At 45.2% G+C, this 17,331-nt stretch overlaps 1 long non-coding RNA gene across 3 annotated transcripts in view; it reads left to right on the plus strand.

Annotated features, from left to right (window-relative positions):
* The window catches only part of LOC109283073 (uncharacterized), a 93,800-nt gene extending 77,302 nt beyond the window's left edge, over nucleotides 1-16,498 (plus strand). For all 3 annotated transcript variants that reach the window (XR_009460754.1, XR_009460755.1, XR_009460756.1), the window contains one exon: nucleotides 15,866-16,498. This is a non-coding gene — a long non-coding RNA (uncharacterized LOC109283073). The remainder of the gene's footprint in view (nucleotides 1-15,865) is intronic.
* Nucleotides 16,499-17,331: the final 833 nt, after the last annotated feature.

A 17,331-nucleotide genomic window follows, 5' to 3' on the forward strand; every position in this document is an offset into this window, starting at 1 on the left:
TTTAGAAGGTATGGCTTTGCTCTTTTTTTTAAATTCAGGCTTACAGCACATTTTTCTGTAGTAGTCTTATTATTATTTTTAAGAGGAGTGAAATAATAGTTTGTCTCTTGAAGACCAAAGGCTAAACCAACTGATAAAATTCAGCTGCTATCTGGGATATATGCAGCTGAAACTGCCGAAACAAGCATGACCTCACTTCCTGTATATGTGAACTAAAGGTTTTCACCAGGAAATTAGAAATCAGCAAACTAGATCTGGCATAGGGGAAAGGGGAAAATATACCATTAGAAAATGTATTTCACTATTCAGACTTTATTATTTATTCTTCATTTATTTTTTATAATAAATTAACTACAGTAGGAATTTTAAGTTAAGAAAACTAAGAGAAAGTGATATTCATTTCTCCTGTCCTCTTTGGTTTGACACATACAGCTGCAGAATACACTGGGTTTACATACTCTGTCATAAATGCTTGCCTACTGGAGTAGTCAAATTGCATATGTGCTTGTCAGTACGAGTAAGGGGTCTGTGTGTCTCATAAGAAGTACTTGGCACCTCATGACCAGCCAGCTCTCCATAGACCATCAGCTTCTATATTTACTTACATACCATATCACACATACCTTTTCCCTCAAAATCAGCCCTCCAAAACTGTGAAAACAGCACTTTATTATTTGCAGTTTAACATTCATTATTTATTATTACACTTTATCATCATTATTATTATTTATTATTTATATTGATCATTTATCTCAACTATAAAGAACTATTTACAGTATAGAAGTAATAGTCTTGCTACTGCACTTGCAAAGGTCTGGGGCCTAGCTTTTTTTCCTGCTGCCACACTCAGACTGTCTCCTGGAACGCCACACTTCCTGGACACCCTATGCATTTCTAAGAGGATTTACTCTATGTCACACAGTCAGCCATGCCTCTGGAAAAAACTCTTTTTCCTACACTCACCCTTTTAAAAATAAGGGGTACAGGTTTCCCTTGCTTTATGCTGTACCTGCGTTCCTGGAAAATGGCGCATAACTCGAATTTGTGTCAAGGGAACCCACTTTACAAAGTAACAATAGGGATACATTCCAAGACCTCCACTGTACTGACCCCCAGACCATTTCTATCACTTTTACATGACAATTTTGGCACTCACCAACTGCAGACAGTACACACAAGCACAGGGCACTATCACAATGGGAATGGCAACTACAGAAACACGTGTCACGGACAACGAGCGAGAAGCACAGATCCACACAGGAGACTATATTTTGATGTGCATCACTCGCACAAAGCAGCTGACTGTGGGCTTCCACCACACCGATCGCATAAGAGTGAATTTACCTCACATATAACACATTTTTGGTATAAAAAGGGTCATTGCGTAAGAGTGAATTTGCACATACAGAACCAAGGGAAACCTGTATGTTTTATTTTGGGGAGGTGGGGTACATGAGGAAATATGGAACCAGTGGGCGCATCTATATGAGACACTACGTTGCTGTAGCAACGAGCTACAAGCTCACTGCTACGGTGACATAGAGTCGGCGGGCACAAACCATGATTCCAACACTACTGCACAGTAGCAATGAGCTCATTACTACTGTGCAGTAGCGTCAGAAATGACCCATGTGGTGCTGGGACTATGAAGTAACAGTGGTTACTGTGCAGTCCAGTGCATGTATAGATGCACCCAGTAAGTACTCTAAAGAACATGAGTGTTCTTCAAAATTTGGGGGTCTTCAAGTGAATTAATGCTAATCCATTAAAAAAACCCCACAGAATTTGAAATCATAATTTGTCATATCCTATATAAGTGTATTAGACTGAATAAGTTAGTGAAAGAAGTGGCTTCAGAAAGTATGGAGGGTTTGCCTAAAAAATCAGGCTATTAAACAAATACATACCATGTCCTTTTGGAGGGTAGAGGTGGAATCTAGCAAGCATCTGGATTGGCTTAGGGTTGCAGTTCTAGCTACACTGAGTCAAATTATAATTTACTCTTACGGCATGTTCTGTGCTGAAGTCCAAGTTCTGTTTTGGTCAGGTCCCTCAGGTAGTCAAAAATAGAGCTTGAAAACTACATGGTGGCAAAAACAGCATCAAAACTGACAATGCACTACAACGTTCATCAAGAAGGGTCTAAGAACTCCAGCATGTGGAGGACTGCCCTGGTGAAGTCTCTTGGGTCAAGACTTGGGTCGTTCAAAGGGTCAAGAGTAGTCAATGAACTCTGAATACAGAGGACCAAGTCCTGATCCTGAAAGGTATTTGGGCACCGCAGTGCCTAACTCTTGGATACCTTGCCATCTTGTTAATCTCTTAGTTTCCCATTAGATGCCCAGGCTCACCACACAATGCACCGAGGGCAGCTATACATGTGCCTGACCTCTGCTCTGATGCATTCTAATTAGATTAATAGAGTCTGCTGGAGCATTCTAATTAGCAGCCTCAATGTCATGTGTATGCAGCATCCCTGCATTTCAAAATGGCAGTGGGGGCACTTTAACTAAAGCTTGTTGAATGAGATTTAGTTAAAGTGCCCTGGCTGCCATTTTGAAGCATGGGATGCTGAATACATGAGACCTGCAGGCATTTTATTTACAGCAGCTCCCAAGAGGCTCTCTAATTAAAACACCTCCCACCCCCGGAGCACATCAAAAGATGCCACTAGTGAACAGATGCTCCAAAAGCCCCTAAGTGGGGAACTGCCCATCCGGCAAGATGCAGCTGAAAGAGGAAGTGCTGAAGTAACACAATGTACCTGTTTCTCTATCTCCTGAAGTTATGTGTTTAAGTCAGATCAGTGTTTACATGCTCAGTTTTCCTATCCCATTTGCAAACAGACGAAGTGGCAGAGCCTAGAATAGCTGACAGCCTTGTGGTCAAGGCAGTGGTTTAGGATGGAGGAGAAATGGGTTTAAACATTCCATGCTCTAGAGCAGAGATTTGAACCCATATCACTCCCCTCTCTGGATTTCAAAGCTAATCCCAAATAGTTATGGATCAAGCAAAACTACATTTTTAGAAAATAAATTATTGACAAAAAAGGTCCAATCGCATTTTCTGGTCTTTGCTGGATTACCGGCTCTAAGTACCTGCTGAGCTGTGGGAGTGTCAGCTCTTAGGTCGCTTTGCACATACTAGCCAATAGAAACTTAAATGTCTGGGGAGCTTAAGGTTATATGCAGCAGCTGAGCATGGCTCGGAGGGTGCCAGTGGCACCAACTGTTGGACTTAATGACCTACAGAAGCAGAGACATAACGATCTATCTTTCAAGAGCTGAGCCTTGGCCTCCCACTTAAGAACTCCAGTAATGTTAAAATGAACAAAAAGCTGTTTACATATACATTACATGAGTGTCTGCTCATAATATGAGCAATCTTATCATGACCCCACTGGATGCCCATGAACCTTGCAGGTTCACAAGAAACCAATTTGTGTGCATTCATTTGCCTCACGTACATGGTCTCTTATACTCCACTTCCCCTTAGAAGAAAAAAAACCCAAACAAACCACAAGCAACCTGGCTTTATTTGGTTTGAGGCATTTCATAGGTATATAGCTTGTCAGAGTCATATAGGGCAATTGCCGAGCAAAAAGCTTTCATTGCCATCTTGGCATTGAGTAGGTGGATGCATCAGTCAGGAGCCTGGACATACCTAATTTGGAAAAACTGAGGCATAATTTAGGCTCCATTTTGACAAATAGGATTTCCCACTACCAAAGAAAACATCTTCCACAGAAGTTGCCCTCTCCCACAGCTGAATACATAAACTATGGAAATCCTTTCACTTGGCTGCACCCACATCAAAGCAGTAGTTGGAGTGAATTCCCAGTTTGCTGTATGTCATGTTCAAAATATTCCACCGAGGGTGTTTGTGTGGGCGTGTGTGTGTCTTTTAATATCAGAGTGTCCCCACTCTTACTGGAAAGACACTTCAATTGTAAATAAACAGATTCCCAGGCTCACTCCATTACTTTCTATGGCAATACTTGCCAGGGATTACATTTCTGTCAGAAACACTCATGCTATTACACTCCTTGGCTGTTTTCTAAGTAATCTGTTACTCATGCCATGTTGACCTTAGATTGATTCTTCACTTTTTCTTGTAAACGCAGCACATCATTCATGTATCCTCCTGATTAAATTAATATTTGTAAATGGCATGGAATATAAAACGAGCAATGTCATTGTTAGGTGCTATTATGGAGATGCTCAGTAAAGTAAAAATGCTGGCAATGTATCATAAAGGAAAATAAAGATTCTGTGTAATGATGCATTACCTCTCTGCAAGTATTGGATGGGTAGACTTGGAGTGCAACAGGCTGCACTTCTGACAGACTACTGTAATATGGTTTGCTGAATGAGCCAACAATTGTCTTGCTAGCTTCTGATTCATGATTTTTCCCCCCTTGATTTTAGATGCGTCATTGGGTTTGTATAAGTTGCATATGTGTGACAAGTACGCTCATGGTGTGCCCGTAATGTAATCAGCCTTCATGACTGCTGATTTCAAATCTTTGGGAAACCCTGTGAGATTACATGAGGTGGGACAGGCTGGGTTGATTATCATGGGAGAGAAATTGCTATGCTGAAATACACTGTGCTGGTCTATGTGAAATGATCCCATATCAGAGTACTGTTTCATGAGGCATGTATTGGGTAATAATAAAAAAGACTGCATGCTTGATTGATTTGTTTTACAGAGATGCTGCAGCTCTAGTTAATGTTCTAGTCATGTGCCCATAGACTAGTTTTGTAGGAACAAAGGGCTAGAAGAGTCCTCCTGGAACACTAGGTCTAGTCCCCTATTATCAGAGTCCCTTACATAAATTGATCAAGCTCTGTTTTATAGCTAGTCAGGGGTTTAGCTCCCACAGCTAAAACTGGGAGGCTTGTCTTAAAATCTACCCTTTTGATTGTCAAAATTTATTCATGAGCAGTTTTAACTCATCTGTTCCTGTGCCAACGTTGTCCAGTAACTTAAATAGCGTTTTTCTTGCTGGTATGTATTTCTCTGACGTGTTAACAGAAATCAATCATATCCCCTTGCAATCTTTCTTTTGCTAAACTAAGCACACTATCTTATTTGAGGCTTTTCTTGTAAGAAACACTCTCCATTGTCACAATCATTTTACTAGCCATGCTATGCACCTGTTTGAATCTGAATTCACTTTTCTTGAACATGAGAACAGAACTGAGAATAGTAATCCATCTGAGATCTCACTAATGCTGTGCACATTTATATTACTATTTCCATATCTGTACTGAAAATACCTATCTTGATACAACCAGAGACTCCATTTGACTTTTTCATATATACTTTACACCAGTAGCTCACAACCATCCCAAGATCAGCTAGTTTCCCTTCAGGCATTTCCAAGGTAAGTCCCTAGGTTTTAGGAAACATTCTTATTAGTACCTAAGTGCAAATCATAGTACTTTGTACTATATTTTATTTTAGTGACTAGTGAAAATCTTAAATATGACAAACCACTGAGGAGCTGAATGAGTAAATGCCCTCCATCTGATAGTACAGTATAATTCATTGTTATCTCTCCTTTAGCCCACCTTTTACAGTTCTTGTATTAAACCTCACCTTTTCCAGCATAATGAACAATTTACCATGAGGAACTGCATTCAATGCCTTACTGAAGTCCAGGTAGATTGGTTCTACCATATTTTTCTTCTCTAAAAACTAAGTTATCTTATCTAAGAAACATCGGGTAATACTGGCACAAGGCATCTGTGGTAAATTATGTTGCATGTTTCCCCATTTTCCACGGACCTCCATGTCTTCAATTATTCTTTCTTTCAAACCTTGCTGTTAAAACCTTGCATATCACTGAGATAAGACAAACAAGCCTGCCGGTACCTAGTGATTCTCCCAGTTTCTTTCCTCCTGTAATCTGAGCTGCCTTCTCCAAGTTCCATACAGGTTGCTACATCACTCTCTTAACTGTCTCGGGCGGTCGGAGCCGACCAGAGGATCGCTAATTTAATCGGACGTCAGGCGGGCTGGCTATGGAGAGGCGAGACAGCTTACTGGTTTTAAAAGATTGCTTTTACTTATGCCACATGGAATGGCAGCGCAGGCCTCGAGGTAGCTTGCTTGCATTGTCACAGATGCTAACGAGTTACGAGCTAACGAGTTTACGAACGAAAAGGAACCTGCAGGAAACGGGGGGGGTACGTCAAGGACCCGGTGATGGGGAGATATTGGTGGGTGATTGGTCCGCCAAGTTTCCTCGATCGCGTTACAGAGTTCTCCGTAGTTACTCTGCCGCGTGCTCAGAGGTCTCCGACTTGGGCGGAAGTTGCATGAACTTTTATATGTCCGGAGTGGCCAATAACGGACTGCTAGGTAGGAATAACTAATGAGGCGGAACGTGACCAAATTTGAAAGTAACTGTGGTTATTCAGGGCAGTTCTATTGTGACAGGGGCACTCAACTCATTTGGTTATGACATTAACCAGTTTTGTTGTTACTGTGCTTTTAATGCAGACATTTACCAGTGTGCTTAGGCCAGAGATGATGAGTATATAGCCCATTAGCCTTTAACACTACCCTACTTTGGCCTATTAAGTCTCATAAGCCTTCAAGTCTGCTCAACTTCAAAACAGTCTTCCACTTCTTGCTTGTGTAACCATTTTTGGTGGGGGATCTAATATTGTCTTGTAGGTGTTTTAATTCCATTGGATGGTGCCCTCTTAATCTTCTAAAATGTTCATTTATCTCATCTCTTCTGACCCCCTGACACTCTGACACTGGAAGCCAATTGATGGCTGAGGTCCCTTTCTATATCATTCTGGTTCAGGTACTGGCTTTCTCTGAGTGTGGCAGACACAGCCAGGACTTCAGGGTGTAGCTGTAGCTTCAGCGTGATTATGTAGCTGTCAAAACTTCTGATCAAGCGTGCCCATCTAGGCTGAGCACTCGAACCATCACACCTGCCCCTGATCCCTGGCTAATGAGATTGCCCAAATTTTCTGCAGAGGCAAGCAATTGGATTAGCTGCTGAAAACAGTGCTTACCCCTTTTGAAGCCTACCTGCAGCCCTAGGCTGCAGGCATGGCTTGATGCAGTCCCTGTCTTTTCTAGCAAGCCTCACATTCACTGTTCCTTCTGATTCTTCTGGCTCCTGACAGCTTTGGCTTTTGCTGTCTTCAACCTCAGATCTCCCCTAGCACTGGGTACTAGCTCTCTGACCCCTGGCTTCTGATTTGGGGTTGCTTCTTTGATTCCATCTCTGGGATTTCACCCTTCAGGCCACTGACAGACGAGCATACACCCCCCCCCCCAAGTGGTGCTTTGCATAAGCACCCGCAGGTGTCCAGGGAGCCTCCTGCAGCAAAGGAGCTGCCCGTCCCCCCCAGCCCTGCCCCCTCACCGCTCCCCGCCACTCCTGGTCTCTGTGGCTGTCTGCATGAAGGGAGGAAAAGGAAGGGGGAGCGAGTTGTGGGCCTGGGTTTGTTTGGTCTGAGCTGGCGGAGGAGGCTGGTGGGGGCCGCAAGGCAGGGAGCTCCAGTCCAACTGCTCCCTATCCAGCTCAGGCTGGACAAACCCCAGCCCACAGCTCACATCTCTTCCCCTCTCTCTTCCTGGAGACAGCCCCAGGAGTGAGGCTGGGCTGATGCACCACAAATTAATCTGAGGGAACACAAGTTCCCTAAAATGCTCCATAGTGGAGTACCTTCATCTGATCCCTCATTTGAGGAGGATTAATTTGTTGCACTTTTAAAGCACTCTGCAGCTACGCACATGTCACAGATTGCATGACAAATGTAATGTCTGTCTGCACCTTCAGTCTCCCTGGAACTTGGTCCCTGTGTTCTCAGCCCCCTCCAATGTAGACCCTGGCCTGCTGCTCTTGTAATCTGCACTCACACTTTGCTGACCCCCTAGCCATTCCTAGGGGCCTACCTACAGGGCCAGCTGCCTACATCCTGGCTGAATGCTTACAGAAGCTATCTGCCCTGATTCTGTAAGCCATCTCCTATGATAAATGTCCCTTTGTGCAGCTATTTGATAATTGTTGCAAAATGTATTCATCTGTGTATAGAAAAGTGTTATCCTTGGCTCCTTCATTATAGTGGGATATCTGCTAGCTTGCAGTTTCTATAACTGCTTCTGTGTCCTGTCCGCTGTTCCTCTTCTGGGTTGCATCAGACTGGCCCTCAGGGGAGATTCAGTTCTCTGGCCCATCAGTCCCTTTCCTGAATTACTACCTAGTCCAGTGATTCCCTGCCATCTTAAAGCCCAGAGAGTTTCTAAAGAAAATTCTAGAGGCTTTTCAGAAGCTCAGCCCTGAGTTATGTGCCATATTTTTCCTTATTTCTTTGCATTTCTCCTGGTAGGCTCTGGCACTTCTTTGTCAAATAGAGGGACCAGACCAAGGCATCTGAAAAAAACAGTTTGACCTCAGTAACTAACCTCTGCAAGATAAGATCCATGTATTGCTCTGCTTCAAGTAGCTCTCATGTAACATGGATCCTCATGAGCAGGGATCCAGGTTTTCTGTTTCTTGCAGAAAAAGGTGGATTTGCCCCTTTAAAGGAGAAAAACAGGTATTTTCCCTTTTGAAGTGGGAAACTGCAGGTTTCCCCTTTTGCAAACAGCTCCCTGCGGGCTGGCAGAGTTCCAGCATGCAATGAGCTGCTTGCAAAAAGGACCCCAAACCCTGAGACCTGTCTGGAGTGGGAGGGGGAAGGGGAGTGGGGATAGGCCCTTTGCCTCCTGCAGCCTGTGGGATAAGTAGGGCCTGGGATTCTGGGCCCATGGGGGGCACAACAATCAGGGCACACTCTAGCAAAACAAAGCTCAGCCAGGAGGGGAAAAAGCTTCCAGACATCTGCCCTACTGTAGGAAACTCCTATTATTGCTGGGCACTATAGAAAGAGACTGAATACTGTTGAACACCTCTTTTCTGCCATCTTGCTTGCATTCTTCTACCCTAACATCCATAATTAGTCCAGAGGCAGCAAATGTAGGGTTGCAGCCATGTGTCCAAATGATCAGCAAATAGCAGCAGATACCACACTAGAGATACAGGATGACCCCACCCACTCTGTAAGGTGATGACTCCCTGATTGTGCTCAAGAGAGAGCTGAATTCGCCATGCCATGACTTATGTATTCATACTATCAAGTGTCTGACAGCAAAATATTTCACTTCCTATGTTTTCCTGGTAAGTAATTTATGTACCTTGTGAGTGTGTCTACATGTGCATTTGATCTTGGACAATGAGCAGTGGCTGGGGACATTCTGCATGACCCGGGCCATCTTCCTGGACCCCCTGGAGCAGCTCCGCCCATACCTGGAATGGCAGGACACCAGCATGCAACAGCCCCTCTCTGCAGACACCCAGCCTGCCATCGCCCTGTTGAAGCTGGCCCCGCCCACCAGCCTCCACTATGTGGGCCACTTCCAGGGCCGGCTCACCATTTTTTGGGGCCCCCTGATGCAAAGAAGCCATTGGTGGGTGGGGTGGCGAGTGGCGGCAAAAGCTGGCAGCAGCGCAGAGCGGTGGCACTGGAGTGTTCACAGCATAGGCAGAAGAAGAAAAAATAATGGGGGGGGAGGGGGCTGAGTGTGCACATGCACATGCCCCCTACATGAGAAAATCTGCAGGGGGAGGGGAAAGGGCCACGGGGGGAGCAGCACTGTGCTGTATCAGTCCCGGCTCTCTGCTGGCCCCAGCCACGTCAGGCCCGGCTGCCACACCAGTCCCGGTCCCAGCCCCGCCAGCCACGGCCACCACTCCAGCCCTGGCCCTGGCTGCCTCCTGGCCCCAGCTGCACTGGCCACTGGCCCCAGTCGTGTACTGCCTGGAAGGGGCCCAGAGCCATGGGCCAGAACGGGGCCAGCCTCAGCTGCACCACCAGCCCAGAGGGCTCTGTGGCTCCCTGCTCCTGCTGCTTTAAAAGTGGCGGGTGCCTCCATGTGCATCCTGCCACTGAGCAGGCTGGGCAGTGAGGCACATGGCACCACGCTGAGCTGCTTTCAATGGAGCGGCAGTGAAACACAGAGGCAAAGAGTGGAGCACAGCTCAGAGCTGTGTCCTACTTGCCCCATGCAAAGATCGGGGTGGGGGGCACATGCTTCCCCACCCCTTTGGCTTCCCAGCACTGCACATCTGGAGGAGCCACTGGGCTCCAACTGTGCCACGGCTCAGCCCAGCTGGGGCCCCGGCTGGCTGTGAGCGCAGGATATCTGAATGTGTGCGCCCCTCCCCCCTGCAGCAGCTTCCCGTGGCTGGGCTACCCTAAAACTATGCCTGCTGCTGCCCTCCATTTGGGGTGGCTGAGCCCTGTTAGCCCTCCACTTCTGCTGCCTATGGTTCATGGTTGCAGGAAGCCCTTTGGCTGCGGGGCTCCCTGTGGCTGCAGGTTTCACAGGATAGGGCAGGCCAGCCCTAGCCACCTCTTCAGTGTGGGCAAGGTGACTGCTGGGGAGGCCCTCTTGGAGGTGTGCAGCATCCTCCAGGATGTGCTGGGGCACACTGTGCTTCACATGTATGACCCCTTGGACGTGGTGGCGTGGTTCCGCACCCTGGGATTCCTCCAGAGAACCATTATGTAGTTCAACTTGGTCTAATCCAAAGCCCAGTGATTTCACCAGGCTTTGGATCAAGAGCTATAACATATAGTCGTAGTTCAAAAGGATCTTGGATTGGAATAGGAGGGGGCACTGTAGGTCAGGGCTGAAGTACTATGGCTGTGTGTACAAAGCCTAACTCATAGTTGGCAAGAAGAGAAGGAAAGGTGACCTGAGAAGAATAAAAAGATGCCTGTTGATTAGGCTGTTGCTTTTGAGACATAAAGGAGGTTTGAATTCATATTTTCTCTCCAAGGAAAAAGACCAGATGACTTCTTGAAGGCTCTTCTAGCCCTACTTTTCTATGATTCTAACTGAACCATGATCATGAAATGTTTAAAATTGGCAATACTAGCCCAAAGAAAAGCACAACAAGTTAAGGGGAACCTTCAAGGCTTTTCAAAGTCAGGATGAGAAAGGCAGAGTGAACTTGAGTCAGGGAGCTTCAGGCTTCAAGGAGGAACAGAGGAACATGAGTCATCTGGGAATTTTACACTCAAGTTTAGAATTGCAGCACCTATGTTACTGAAGAATTTCTAGCTCAGCAGAGCAAATGGAAACCTTCAGGAAATTTCAGATGCAGCAACAGGGTAAAAGTGAGTCATCTGAGATTTCAGTCAGCACAAAACAACAGCTAAATGAGTGGGGGCCACTGAGGAATTTTGCATTTTACAGGTTTTCCATAGTTGGAGTAAATGGTGCTTGGTACAAAGTCACTCTGTTATTTCCTCTGCTTCAGTAATTTAAAAGAATTAATTTTATGTTTACAACTTAAAAACCGCACAAAGGAAGGTGCATATAAAAGCTATTTTACTCTGCTGATGACTTGCAATGTAATCTTACAAATATTTATTCATGAGGCTTTACTTACCAATAATGATGGAAGGGAATCTGAATATGCAGTGCCCTAAATACCATACAAGATCACCCAAGCTGTCCAAAGAATTCCTCCCCCATGTAACTCCATTGGCTTTGAGGCTCTTTAAAACAACAATAAGCTTTACCCTATAAGTTTAGAGATACTTACAACATTCATGAACAGCAGCATGTATTAAGATGGAATCATAGAAATTATGGAATGGAAGCCTCAACTTTGAGTTTCTTTCCCTTGTGTTTATTTAATACATTATTTGCTTGATTATGAGTGTGATAATGATATACCAGTTTATTCTGTAAATATCTTTTCATCTTCCTTTCATCTTCCTTGCTAGTCATGATTTATGACCAGCCAAATAACCTAGCTCTCCAGGGTCAGAAATGGGTATTCTTTGTTAAATTACCATGTATAGCTAGCTACATGGTGATTTGGATAAAATAATTCATTCTAAAGTTCCCAGGAGTCTTCTTCAGTCTCCCAGGAGTGCCTTGGGAGGAGAGGGGGAGGCTGGAAGATGAGTGTAATCTCAAGAAGAACATTATAGTGGAATCTAGCAGAAGGAGCCAGATGGCAAGTTTTCACTGAATAGCACATTTTTTAATAGCTGTGAAACTCCTCTGTCTGCACACAGCTTTGCTGAATGACAGCAGAAAGTACTTCTAATTTATCTAGTGTTACACTTACGTTATTTCTTCAGAAGATTTCCCTGGTTTTTCTCTCAAGCTAAATGCCCCATTTCAGTACCAAAGCCAATGTTTAAATATCTGTAAAAGTTCACAAAGGCAAAGTTATGGGAGGAAAAGAGAAAAAATTAATCAGCTACCGTCAGCATGGTGCACCCTGCTTCTTTTGGCCCAATGTACTTAAAAGTGACTTCATTTGTGACTGCAGTACAAAGCCAGAATCTACCATTGATATGCTCACACATCTTCCATTGAGCTCAATGAGATTTGCACATACATGTCTAAGGCCAGAATTGGAGGGGGGAGGTGGGAAGGGAAGGTGGGAAATCAGTGTTGGAGGTAATTTAGTGGTTTAAAGTCAAATGGAAATTATTACACTTGTAAAAGTATTGTTAAGAATGTTCCCATACATGCCTTGGATTACTGAGATGAGAGCCTCATCTTCTGATCCTGAACGTTGTTCTATGATAATAACTTTTACTTGAGACTATATAAAGAGCATTTTCTCTCGATGGTGTTATGATTGGAGAAACAGATTTTGAGATTTCTGACTACAAGCATGTAACATACCAAACCATGCATTAACATGGCTTCCCCATCTCTGTCCACTTTCTTTGTTTTAAATGTAATCATCTTGACACATGAAGTAGGCTAGAAAATTAAGTACACCCCAGGCGCAGCTAGTGAACTCAGACTGGTGGGGCCGGTGGAGCATTACACGGGAGCTGGGGGGAGGGGTTTGCAGCTGGCCGGGCACTCTGGCTGGGAGTGGGGAGGCTGCAAACCACCCCCCCACCCTGCTCCCGTGTGCCGCTCCACCCACCCCACCAGCCTGAGTTCATCAGCCATGCCTGGTACACCCATTGGGCAACTCTGACAGGCAGTACTTCTTGCATAAGCACTCAGTCTAAGTTTAAAGTAACCAACAAAAAAAAGTTTAGTAAGTGAAAAAGGAACATGCTATTGATTTGTTAATACAGCAATACATCAACTTCATGTTCAGATGAGTAGTAAGACAACCCCTGCCCCTGCAACTGCCCCACACAGAGATGACCGTAGGGGGGTGTGGGACCCGGAGCAAATCAGCCTGTGCGAGGCCCCTTTAACACTGCAAAGGGCGGGGCTATAGCTGCTCCACCCAACTCCCACCCAGCTCTATGGGGACCCCAAAGTGTGGGGTCTGGGGCGGTCGCCCTGATTGCCGCCCCCCCGCAAAGGACTGTTCTGCCCACAGTGTTTTTACTTCAATTTTCCCACATTGTAGTGTGAACATAGAATCATAGAAAATTAGGATTGGAAGGGATGTCAGGAGGTCATCTAGTCCAACCTCCTGCTCAGAGCAGGACCATACCCAACTATAACATCCAAGCCAGGGCTTTGTCTAGCTGGGTCTTAGAAACCTCCAAGGATAGAGATTCCACAACCAGCGTTCCCTCTAAGCTGTGTGGCATACATGGCCACACAGGAGCACTTATGCTGCGCTGCCAGGCATGCCTGCGTGGCTGTGCATGCCATGCAGCTTAGAAGGAACACTGTCTACAACCTCTCTGGGTAACCTGTCCCAGTGCTTTGCTACTCTCCTTGTGAGAGAGTTTTTCTGAATATCTAACCTAAACTTCCCTTGCTGCAACTTGAGACCATTGCTCCTTGTTCTGTCATCTGCCACCACTGAGAACAGTCCAGCTCCATCCTCTTTGGAACCACCCTTCACATAGTTGAAGGCTGCTATTAAATCTCCCCTCAGGCTTCTCTTCTCCAGTCTAAATAAGCCCAGCTCTCTCAGCCTCTCCTCAGAATTCACGTCCCCCAACCCGCTAACCATTTTTCTTGCCCTCTGCTGGACTCTCTACAGTTTGTCCACATCCTTTCTGTAATGGGAGGCCCAAAACAGGAATACAGATGTGGCCTCACCAGTGCTGAATAGAAGAGAATAATCACTTTGATCTGCTGGCAACACTCCTGTTAATGTAGCCCAGTATGCCGGGACTATCAGTGGGTCTGCGGAGTGAGGGTGTCAGAGTGGCTACGACATCACACAAAACTCTGAAAGGGACAGTATTTTTTAGAGCTGCAGACTGTGGCTGGAGTCCAGAAAAAGGGCCACAGGTTGAGAGAGTGAGAGAGGAGAATAAACCCCGGGATTAAAAACCCCAAAAAGGGCTCTTCTGGTTTTTTTCGAACTATTTAATTTACAATTTTGGGTGGGGCTCCTTGACATTGGGACATATCAAGTCCTACCATGACGATATGCAAGATGCAGGTGCAAGCCAGTGGGTCCACTTTCTTCTGGGTCATTGAGATATACACAGATAAAGCCTAAAAAAAAAAAAGAAAGAAAGAAAGTTCTCACTTAAAGTCTATGATTTCAAGTGGCAATGGAATATCTGGGTGGTGCTAGGATGAGGCGTGGGGGAGGTTGGAGCCCCGGAAGAAATCCCAGCAGAAGTTGCTGGTGACAAACTATGGTAGGACATGAGAAACACCTCCCAACTAATAACAAAAAAAATGTACGGATGTGGCAGGTGAGAAGGGGTTCGACCAAGAAATAGCCAAGCTGCCTTAGACTTATGTTCGACCTGAGGTAACCCCCTCACATGCATCAAAAGCCCTGCTTAAAAAGTCAAGGTAGCATGTCCGCTGCCCTTCCCACATCCACAGAGCCAGAAATCTCATCATAGAAGGTAATCGGGTTGGTCAGGCATAACTTGCCCTTGGTGAATCCATGCCAACTTTTCCTAATCCCCTTCTCCTCCTCCAAGTGCTTAGAAATGGATTTCTTGAGGACCTGCTCCATGTTTTTTCCAGGGAATGAGATGAAGATGACTACTCTGTAGTTCTCTGGAACCTCCTTCTTCCCTGTCATCAAGATGGGCACTATATTTGCCCTTTTCCAATCATTGGGATCCTCTCCCAATTGCTGTGAGTTTTCAAAGATAATGGCCATGTTGGCCAAGTCCCTCAGCACCCTCTGGGTGCATCACATCTGGCCCCATAGACTTGTATACATCTAACTTTTCTAAATGGACTCTAACCTGTTCTTTTGGCACTGTTGGCTGTTCACCTTCTCCTCAAACTATGCTGCCAGGTGCAATAGTCTGAGAGCTGACCTTGCCTGCGAAGGCTGAAGTAAAAAGGTATTGAGTACTTCAGCCATATCCACATAATCTGTCACTAGTTTGTCTCTCCCATTCAGGTGGAGACCCATACTTTCCCTGATCTTCCTCTTGTTGCTGACATACTTGTAGAAACCCTTCATGTCCCTTGCTAGCTGTAATTCCAATTGTGATTTCATTCCTGTGTGCCCGTGTAGCAAAAACCCCAGTTTTTCTTTCTTCTTTTCTTTTAAAATGCATTCCCTCCCCTTCCCCAACCATTTCTGACTTTTTCTCTCCCTCTCTATTCCCTATAGATAAGTATAAGTGAGCTAAGACATAGGATAAGCTTCAGCATTTTATTTTGGTAGCAAGTTGTATTTGTTTTGTTTTTTTCTCCTTCCTTATACTGTATAATTATTATATTTATATTGATTTTTACCGTTCTATATTACTGTTTTACTGATACTATATGATTTAGGCCTACATATGTAAGTTAGCATAAGTCATGTCAAGTTTCCATTTTGTTTGTCAAGTCTCCATCTTTTCCCCGTGCCCTGTTGTGTAACCTATGACTCACACCTACCCCTCCTATGTAACTTGCTTCCTAGATGAATGGGAATGAATGCGGGTGCTTGAGAGACAATGGCAGTAGGTCTAAAAATATCTCCTTCTGAATGACCGAACCATAAACACCAATACCTGGACCAACGACCCAGCCATTGGAACCACCCTCAGCATTCAAAGAAACAAAAGATGAGGCAACACACCATTGTGCCAAGGCTGCACATGCTCAGTAAGAACACCTGGAGCCCTCTGGAACAGGACTGACATTGCCTGAACAGGCCCTCCCCATAAGAGATCATAGGTAGTCTGCCCCATAAAAAGGGGTAGTGAAGATTGACTCCTTGGGATGCCCTTTCCATCTGGACCAGCACCATGCCACACCACCTATCCACCCAGAGGCCCTGCTGGCGACCCCCCTCTGGAAAACACCTACTGGACAAAGACCCCTTTCCAGCCTGGATAGGTAACTATCACCCCCACCCCCTCTTCAACCAAGGACTTGGACTCTGATTCTCTTCTCTACCTGGACTCCAACTCTTCCACTGAGTCTCTTTCTCCTACTGCTACTGTGTGTGTGTGTGTGTGTGTGTGTGTGTGTGCGCGTGTGTGGACCAATAACTTCATAGGGCTGTGTAGTGTGTTGTCTGTTTAATAAACCTGTTATTTTGAAACCCTGAGTTGGGTTTTTGTCTGTTTCCTGACTGCCCCAATCTCTTAGCTGTCTGCCTCTCTCTCTTTCCTGGCTGTCTCCTCCTTGCCACCAGGCTTTTCCCTTTGCACCAGTGACCTCAAGTAACCCTGGGGCCACTTGATCTTAAGTAACCCCAAGCCTCAGTTCTTCAGCCAGCTTCTCTCTAGTCCACCGATTCTAATCCCAGTTCTGGCAACTTTCACTCCCTACACTTTAACTCTCTCTCTCACCTTAACCTTCCCCCAAGTATCCCAGGTACCCCAGCACACACATACATACCATACCATCCAAGTTAGAAACTTACCTGTGTGTATGTGTAGGTGGGTTGTATGTGTGTGAACTGGTGAGTGTGTGTGTATATATATATATGTCACTGTGTGCATGATATACAAATTAGTGATCTGTGTATATGTACTGAGTGTGTGGGTATGGACAATTGATTTTTGTCTAACTTTTGGGGTGTATAGTGTATGTGCTTGAATTGGCGAAAGGTATGTATGTGCCTAGGCTGGTTTGGATGTGTATGTGCCTGAGTTGGTAGTGTGTGTGTGTGTGCGTGTATGTGTGTGTGTGTGTGTGTGTGTGCGTGCGTGTATGCATCTAATTGATTTGTGTGTTTGTATATGTGCAATTGTGTCGCACCCTCTTGTCTAACAGTGCAATATTGAGATCCTGAGAATTGGCCTGACCCCACAGGGCAACACGAGCAACACTTATACTCCTCCCTGCTAATGCTATTAATTTATAACCTGAGAGAATGGGTTCCATACTAGTCTGGCTCATGGACCTGTAGAATGATTGTCAGCTAATTTATGAAAG

The sequence above is a fragment of the Alligator mississippiensis genome, chromosome 3, assembly GCF_030867095.1.
Source record: "Alligator mississippiensis isolate rAllMis1 chromosome 3, rAllMis1, whole genome shotgun sequence".
NCBI lineage: Eukaryota > Metazoa > Chordata > Crocodylia > Alligatoridae > Alligator > Alligator mississippiensis.